The sequence below is a fragment of the Malus sylvestris genome, chromosome 10 (genome assembly GCF_916048215.2).
Source record: "Malus sylvestris chromosome 10, drMalSylv7.2, whole genome shotgun sequence".
NCBI classification, from domain to species: Eukaryota; Viridiplantae; Streptophyta; class Magnoliopsida; order Rosales; family Rosaceae; genus Malus; species Malus sylvestris.
In genome coordinates this window covers 34600350-34610668 of record NC_062269.1, presented here as the reverse complement: position 1 = coordinate 34610668, position 10319 = coordinate 34600350, and positions in this window count along the sequence as shown.

Genomic DNA, 10319 nt, shown 5'->3' with positions numbered 1-10319 from the left:
TAAAAACAAAAAAAATTAGAAAAAAGAAGAAGAAGAAGAGAGTTTAAAAATAACAAATTCCTATCTAAATTCTATAGTTCTTTTAGGTTAACAAAATAAGAAATTCACATATTCTAGAAAATAAAATTCTGTCGTTTTAAAATTCGTTAGTAATCATAAATCTTTTTCATCCAAACAATGTGTAACTGTAACCAATTACGTCACTGAGAGTCAAAGCTCAAGTTTTTTGCACAAAAAAAAAATTAAAAATTAAAGAGTAATGCTAGGTAAACCAACTTTTTAGACCAAATTTACAAATCATGTGATGTATTACCAATATAAAATAAGCACGTTCATCAATACTTAAATAATAATTCAATCATCAACAATCATACTATACATTCCAGGTTTAAAATTTCTTGTATTTCTTAATTATCATAATATTTTCGAATCATCTCATTTTGTCTTAATAAAAATAATTAAAAAAAGAGAGATATAACAGTACATATGCCAAAAAACACATGGAAATGGAAGGGCGATTTCATACGACAGACTGACAGAACATGCGCGCTGCATATGTTAGGTACGTAAAGTTTAGAGCATTGAAAATCTTCTTCAAAATTACACGACGTTTGGCCTGTGTGAAAATGCCAAAAAGCAGACGCAGACCGCACTGCAGGTACAATGAATCGAATTTTAAAACTAACAAAATAGTAAATAGCACCCAAAAGTTATTTTTTACCCCATTCTTCTACTCATTTTGCTTGCGATAAGAGATGGTACAACACGATGAACTTCTGTATGAGCCAATCGCATAAGACATCATTTCACAACACATCACCATTTTGGTCCAGAAGTCTTTTGCCTTTAGAGGGTGGATTGTAAGCTAGTGAGTGCCACGAATATGATTTACTGATTTTTTTGCAATCAAGTGACTCGATTAACGAGTTAATTGGTGTTGAGTATATCTTGAAATCTTGTTTTAATTAAAGATTTGGAGTCCTTACTCTATGCAACTAATCAAGAGCCCTTATTTAGTTAGATTTCTATACTAATTAGAACTCTATATGATATCTTATGTTTGACAAATCTTTATTTATCAGTAATAGACCGGATTAGTGGAAAGCCTTATCACTATATATTTGACAGTTCTTGCTCTCAAAATTTATACGTTTCATTATGAGCAAATCCTATTGTTGCTGAAATACTTAGAAGACCCTTTTGTCATTTGTATGAACCATGTCTTCCTCTTTTACGTATAAGTTCAATATAATTCGTTCATCTCTATTTTATATTACTACAATTCATTATATTCGTGATTAAAAAAAATACAAATCTCTTCGTTCATACTCAATTAATTTTGAATTGGATGTTAGCATTTAAAATTTTTGTATTCAACTTGTTAAATGAAGTTCTGCGTTCAAAGTTCATTCAAGAAACTGTTGATAAACTGTGAATTTCATAATATAACAATAAATCATACCTACATGTTAACAAAAAGAAAATCACATGGGGGCATCTAACTTTTTAGCAACTATTTTGCGTCCGAAATACCATTTCTCATTGTAACCAAGCCGCTCTATGGAAAGAAAATGATGGGGGGGAAAATTCCTCGGATATTAGCAAACATTGGGCAAGTTTGGTTGGTGTGGATAACTAAAAACTTTCAACACATTAATGGTAAAGAATGTTTTGTAACATTCTACATTCTGAAAATTCTAGTTACCAAATTTGGTAGGTCGACGCCAAAGTTTCTGTAAACACATACCTTATTAGGTGGATATGGATTTTGCCCTACAAAAAGATTTTAAGAGAATCGAAAGTATGAGAGGTTAGAGGTTGACACACATGTTTCCAATAAAATATCGGTATTAGTGAAAATATCGATATGCAATTATGTGGAAATATAGATTTAAAATAAAAGTTTAGGAAATGTCAAACACTTATTTAAATAAAAGTTTAGATGAAATCCAGTATGGAGTAAAGTTTAGACTTCAACCCCCATTTACATATCTTTCTTTGATTTTTCCAATATTTCTATGAAGATATCAATTGTACCGAAGAAATTTCAAACACTGCATGTGTCCCACAAACACTAGAGATTTTTTAGTCTGTTGGGAACACAGCCCGGTATACCAAGGGTTATAATAGAGCTGGTTGGAAACTTGAAAATAAAAAATGTCCACCAATTGTATTATAAAACTTGGTGTACCGGGTCGTGTACCTAGCACACTAAAAAATTTCTCCACAAACACTATTCTTAATTATTTGTGTAGATCTCTAATTTGTTGGAATTTACTTAATTACGTCTTACCTTTTAAGGTTGTAGGCTGTTTGAAAGTCTAATATATTTGTTCATAGTGTGTATCATCAATATTGACCATCAGGGAGTTACATCATACATGTACCATCTTATTCATACTACTAATTGATTAGTAGTTTGTTACAGTTAATTAAGATTGGATTAGCGGGATGAAATGATCAGAATATTCTTCTCTCTTATCTCATAGACACATTTAATTATAGTGAAATGAAATCAGAATATTCTTCCTCGTTCTATTCGTGGACGGAACGCAACTTGCAAGAGGAAAAAAAAAAAAAAAAAAAAAAAAAACTTCAGCTACCACTCCGGCCAACTTTTGCTTTTGAGGTGAACGGCAATCTTTCTTGATCGTTCCTTTTCTTTCTTTTACTGTTTATGGTAGTGATCACTCTTTCGTTTTGTCGAGGGGAGCATTAGTTGTTGTGGTCATTCTCTCCTGACGAAAAGAGCTTATTGTAGCAGTTATGACTAACTACTCATCAACCTTATATCTCAAGCGACGATTGTTGTACATATGTAGTTTTAGTGGTTTGAGCATGAAAAAAGATTATGAGGAGGAAGTATTGGCCAAATACTTATTTAAGAAACACTTTCAATAGATTTTTAATAAAAATTTCAACTTATTTATAATAAATATGCTATAACAAAAACACTTTATGAATGTAAGTGCTTCTTATAGAAGTAGTCACAAACAAACACTACATGCTTCTCAAGTGCTTCTTACAAAGTGCTTTTGACTATTTTGCTGGGAAAATTTTGTTGGTGTTAAAGAACAATGTTTGAGTTAAAATTTCAACCATGGAAAGGTTCGGAAGTATCTGGAACAAACAACAGTTGTGAAACAGAAAGTCCGATTTTTGTTACAACACTTTAAATGTGTTTTTGGACTAGTAAACGACCTCGGATGGCTAAAATCCATCGTGCACAACAGTAAAGCGATGACTATTGCTCGTGGCGTTGTTTCCTTTCCAAAAAGGTATTGCAAGCCCAATTTTGAGCTCGGCCGACAAAGTCACAAATTTCAGTTTCGTCCTTTTTTCATATTAAAATGTTGATTGGTTAAACTTTTTATTAGGGATTAATTAATTAATTAATTTTTAAACTTTCAAATTATTTCAAATGGTTGTGGCTGTTTGAATTTGAACTAAACAGTTACACCTGTTGTGAAACGACTTCTTAATACTTATATATTTCTAACGTACGCTTGCATCAAATACGTCAATTTGCATACTCATTCATACATCCTTTCTGAGAGAGAAACACACAGAAGTTCGCTATAATTAAAGTTTCGGTGCTAAAACTTTGATCATAGATAGTTGAATCCTGGTGGAGCAGATGCCTAAAGAACTACAAGCACTGAGTAGGGGCGAAATTCTGTTTCAAGGACATTGCAAATTCGCAAACCTCTATCTACAAAATCCGTTAGTTCATTGCATTTTGTAATTTTATTCTATGTGATTATATTCATATATATTTCGTAGTATAGTTACTTGTATTAGAAATTACTTTTCCATTAATTTAATTGATTCTGATTGTTGTTCTTCCAACAAATTTAAAAGTGCTTTTGGCTCATAAAATTACTTCCTAGAGAAGCATCACCAAATTCTTTTTCAATAAGCATTTCTAATGATTTTTAATAATTAAAAAAAACTAACACTATGTTTGGATGAAAGAAATAAACTTGGAATTTGGATAAAAGTCAAAATTTATAAATTGACATGCACCAATTCCCTTGTTTGGATTTATAAACATAGAAATTTAGAATTTCTGCGGAAAAAAAATTGGAATTTGGGCCTCCAATTCCCAATTTTAAATTCCATGTAAATAGGTGTCATTTCCCAATTTCTATGATTGAGAGTTTTAAATTAACAAATTTCATTCTCAATTCCATTGTTTTTTTAGGTTTACCAAACAAGAAAATTTACAAATTCTAGAAAATAAAATCCCGTCATTTCAATTTTCGTCATTTTAAAATTTCTTAGTAATCTTAAATTTTTTCATCCAAACATAGTATAAGGGTAAACATATTTATAGTAAAAGAACTTCTAACAAAAATACTTATAAGCAAAAATAATTCTTACATAAATAATCTTAAACAAGTCATATACCCTAATTGTAATGTTATATCCTTTTTCAAATGCTAATTAATTTTAGTTCGACCGATTTATTAATCTTATTGTATTTTAACTTATATATAGTGCATGCAAACAAAAAACTATGATTAAAATCCCTTAATTCATAAACTAAATGTATCACTTATATATGTACTTCACATAAAATAAAATAAAATAAAATGTGATAAATTCTAAGAAAATAAATTTCTATAGAATTTTCTAATTTTATTCGAATAAGTCCATAACACTAATTAATATATAAGAGTTCGAATTGGTTTGAACGATAGCAAATTATTAAACTATTTTATATTCACATTAAATGGCAGAGCTACCAACTGGCCGAAGGCATTCGTTTAACTTAAATTAGTTGATTAAGTTATTTAGTGGAGCATATATTTTTAATGATCATCGTTTTAATATAGTTGATTAAAAGTATTTTTAGTAGTAGCTTGATTCGAAAGTTGTATATGCTCTGCATGTAGGGTTTTTTAATCAGACACTAATATGATGATCAATGAAAGTTCCTAGGACTAATTAGTTTAATCAATTACACTTTCATGATTTGTTTGTTTTAATGTATAACATTAGTTGCAGATGTGGGGTTTGTTTTAGACACTTACATGTGAGTCTGAATTTTTTATTTTTTTTGTAAATTAAAATAATTTGGAGTAGAATATTGTTTCCTAAAAATTTGCATAACATTGTTTACATTTAGCAATCTTAATTAAATACCAAATGAATAAAAGAAGAAGACAATTTAGCAATTGACTTTTGGCTGTTAATAATTGAGCATCTAAAACTAAAATTTTTAGGTAAATCTGATATAAGTGCAATTTTATTTGAGCTAATATAAGAAATAGTTTAGTTTATTAAAATAAGTCCAATCTCTTTAAATTTAGGATTATTTTATTATCAATAATGATATATTTAATGATACGATTTATTATAAAAATTAAGTTTCTCTTGATTATCTCTTTAATTATTTCTTCTTAATTATTATTATTATTTTTTGTTATTTCTGATTCTTCTTTCTGCTCTAGACCCTATATGTAATTATTTTTAATTTTTATAATCAACCTATATTACAAGTTAGTTGTATTTAACTACTTATATGACAAATTAATATGTCTTGCTTTTAGGTACATTATGTTTTTGTACCTTTTAGTTAGGTTTTATATCTCGTTTATATATACTAGCATAGGCACACACAAAGTGTGTGATAAATTTTTTTATTTTTATTTTTTTAAATAGAAGGAGAGAGGAAAAGAGTGATGGAGTGACACATCCCGACCAAGATCAAGGCATGCTGGCTGTCACGTGAGAGTGACGTAGCCATGTGCACAGTGCGGAAGCAATAATGATAAGAAATATATGAATAATTAAAAAAAAATCGAACTACTAGAATGCACTACTAAACAGGAAGTGTTAGGAGTAATATACATAAGTAAACACTCCTAATCAGAGCATAGAAAGTCTAGATGCAGTCCAGTAGGACAAATACTAGTTGTTCAATACCATAAGATGTCTTACAATTATTTAGATGTGTTAGAACCGCCGAAGTCCTCGCACTCAGCAACTGCAAACTTACCTAAAACCTGGAGGTGCGCAAAACAGAAAACATGAGTGGGCAAAAACAAATGTTTTACAAAACCATTTCATTTATCAACATATCTAACCCCTTGCTGTAAAACATGTATAATTTTTCCCAGAATCAAATATAATCATATACATAATCAGATATGAAATATATCAACTCAATTCATACTTCACATAATCATAATCATATGTATGTCATGCCAATATATAACAGAGTAAGCAATTCAGGTAAGAATAATTTCATAGAAATGTAACATGTTAGCCAGAACCCCTGAGGTAGTCTGTACGGCTGAGTTCATAGCTCAAAAGTCACTATAGCCTGAGTCACTACAATGATTTATACGACAACATACTGCACAAGAGTCAGAACCAAATGAAAAGGTCTATACGACAATAATGGGTGTAATATAATCATGCTCAATACTACTCTCACATAATCGCTGGGCGATAAATCTCTAGTCACCTACGAGTCGAAACCATAAATAAGGTATGTACAACAAGACTGTGCACCTAAATTGGATCCAATATGAGCATATGGTGTGGGATGTGACATAATAAACAGGCATATGCCATATCTATGGCTAAATCACAATCACCCTAAGTGTAGTCTTATAAGCTCAACATTATTCAATCACATATCACGTATCACATCATCGATGATTCACATAACCAAACACAACTTACCTAAGCTTACCTGAGCGTCCACAACACCACATATATATATATATATAAAGTATCACATACCAATTCATATATGAATTATAAACTTATATGCATGGCATTTATGGCATACTTTCATTTAAATACATATTTCTGGGAAAATATCAAGTATATAATATATATTGAAAACCAAAAGCCCACTCACTGGTATGTCGAAGGGTCGTAGCCCCCGAGTCGCCCTTGGATACACTCGTCCTCGGGATAAGTCTCATCTATATGCGAATTAACTATAATAATGTTATTTTAGAGCACATAGACAAAACTAGCTAATAACTTATCATACAATGCTCAAAATGGGTATATGAATATACCACAGTGACCTACACAACCTCAGGATCATCCCTAAATTTTTAGATTAATTTTTTGACCCCTTACGTGTCGCCATGCGCCTGCCAAGGCACGACAATACGCATCCCCACGCATGGCCACGTGACAGGCATACTGACGGCGTCAGTCAACGCCGTCAGGATATACCGGGGAATATTCTGTTAAGTCCTAACGGAATCCATCCAAACTAACTGATGGCGTCGAAATATTTTGTTAGACTTGACGGAATATTCCGTCGTCGACCGTCGCCGGCGCCGGAAAACTGGGAAAATTTGAAACCTTGATATCTCGGCCATTTTTGCACCATTTTTCACGATCTTTATACCAAAATGAAGTGCATGAAGAATAGAACAAGATTATACCTCTTCTAAGCCTAAAAAACCATGGGATCTCGCCGGGAAAATTTGAGAAAAACCGGCCAAGGTTGTAACTCACTATCCCGACGTCCAAAACACTCAAACGATACACCCCGAGCTTCGTGACAACCTTCTAAAGCTCCCTATGAGCTTGAAATTCCCTGAAACCAACATATTTACGTTTGCATGAATAGTGACAAAATCGGAGCTAGGGTTTCCGCTTGAAATCAAAGGTTTCCTTACCTGAAAATGGTACCTTTGAACTCGTATGGTCCTCACGAACACAATGGTGATCTCAAAACCTTCTATCTGCTACGTTTCAAAGGGTTTTGGGTGATGTCCGTACAAGAGAGAAGAGAGAGAGAGAGTCTGCGAGAGAGAGAGAGTACGGGAAGGATAGAGAGAAAAGGTGGGTGTGTGTGTGTGGTCCAAAAGTCATCAATCAAAACTAAGGAGAACACTTAGTTCTAATTGGGTCCAATAATAGAAGAATAATGCAAGTTTGAACCACCTTAACATGCATAACACACACCACAATACTCACGTCCAAAGCTATAACTGTCATTTCACATCGTCAAAAATTAAATATTCGGAACGGGCTGTGACATAGAGAATGTGGGAGTGGGAAGTTTATTTATTTTTTAATTAGAGATATGTTAGGATTACATGTAGGTGAGGCTTTGAAAAAAAAAAAGCAAAATTTGGTTGTGTGAAATTACATTTCTGCCCCATATTTCTTATTCATGTTCTGTTTTAATTAGAGGGTTAAACTGGTAATTTTATAGGGTTTTGGTTGACAATGAGTGTTTTATTAATTAGTAGAGATAATATGCATTCATGTATTTATTACTTGAGTTAACGTCATATATTTTTTAGATGAATTTGTGTGAATATATTAATCTTTTGTTAGAAGATATTAAGTAAATTTATTAAAATTAGAAAATTTTAATTTATTTTTAATATTTTAAAAAATAAAAACGGAGAAAAAATAATAATCGACTTAAGCTAATAATCATGTCAATTTTTGAATCCAAATCTAAATGGCCCAACTTTTTAAGAGATTGGCATGATTAAAAAACAAGGCACCTATATCAAAATGTCCCTTTAAAATAAGTTGACTTCTCCAAAGCGGCAATTTATAGACATCTAACTTTTGTTTTATTGTGCAACATTTTCTAACACATAATTAGTGTGCTCATATTATATATTATACTTTTAAAATATGATTAAAATATACATAAGACAAATGTATCAAACGTAATTACTATGTCATTTATGTTAAAAGAAACAACACAACTTTACATTAGTAACTCATCTCTTAAGCGCAATGCAAGAAGATAGAAGAGAAGGATTTTTTTTTCTTTTTTACATAAAATGCTAATTATAAAATGAAATAAACAACCTTGGATGTAATTAAAATAAGTATGAAAATATTAAAACTCTTCCTCCGAGAAAACTGCAAAATTTTCTATTGTTATAAGCGATATATATTATAAAATGAATAAAAAGGGAGAATGTGACGTTCCACATCGCTTAGGAGAGTGGATCTTGTAAGCCTTATATGTATATTGGGAGCTCACTGGCTTCGGATTCTGTAGGAACTCCGAAGTTAAACGAGTTCGTGTGAGAGCAATCCCAGGATGGGTGACCCACTGGGAAGTTCTCGTGTGAGTTCCCAGAAACAAAATTGTGAGGGCGTAATCGGGGCCCAAAGCGGACGATATCGTGCTACGGCGGAGTCAAGCCCGGGATGTGGTGGGGGTTCGGGCCGAGATGTGACAATTTGGTATCAGAGCCAATTCCTGGCCGGAAGTGTGCCGACGAGGATGTCGGGGCCTTAAGGGGGTGGATTGTGACATCCTATATCACCTAGGGGAGTGGATCCTGTAAACCTTATATGTATATTCTCATCTCTACCTAGAACGAGGTCTTTTAGGAGTTCACTGGCTTCGGGTTCCGTAGGAACTCCGAAGTTAAGCGAGTTCACGTGAGAACAATCCCAGGATGGGTGACCCACTGAGAAGTTCTTATGTGAGTTTCCAGAAACAAAACCATGAGAGCGTGATCGGGGCCCAAAGCGGACAATATCGTGCTACGGTGAAGTCGATCTCGGGATGTGGTGGGGGCCTAGGCCGGGATGTGACAGAGAAGAGCTCGAACACATACACAATTAAATTAATAAGGAAACTATGATCACCAAAACAATTCACCACATGTTAAACTAAAAAGTAATGTATATCTTGATTCAAATAGTTTGTCTTATTATCGGCATTCCTTCTTGTACGAGAAGTTCATATTGTGAATCAATTAAACCAAAAGAAAGTGACAAGGCTCATATTTTATCTAAAAGTTAGGTGTAGAATAAGCATTTTTGTGTTTGAGTCTATAATATATATATATATATATATATATATATATATATATATATATTTGCCTCCTTGATGAGAAGAATAATATCAAGAATTGAAAGCCTAAGAAGCTCTAAATTAGCATGGTATCATAGCAGAGATCATATGATTTCTCCTTTGCTTGTTCCCTTCAGAAAATTTTTTATGAGCCTCCATGAAAAATCTACCGCCCTTCCATAGTGAATTCACTATCAACGATCAATTCCATCCTAACCGATGTTTTACATACCCAAACCTAAATACTACAGAAAAGCCTAAAATGAGAAAGCCCACAACAAAAACCTCAGATTTGGAAAACTCGGACTCCACCACTCCAGTTGTGCCGCCATTGTTGATCCGCCACCACCAAGAGAAAGAACCCACGAACAAACTAGATGCACAAAAAATGAGGGTGCGTGAGCTACCCAGGCAAAAACTGCTCTCATAGTCTACTAAATAGTGCTAAAAGCACTTTAATAACCACCCAACACTAAAGTGTGCCGTGGAGAAGATACAC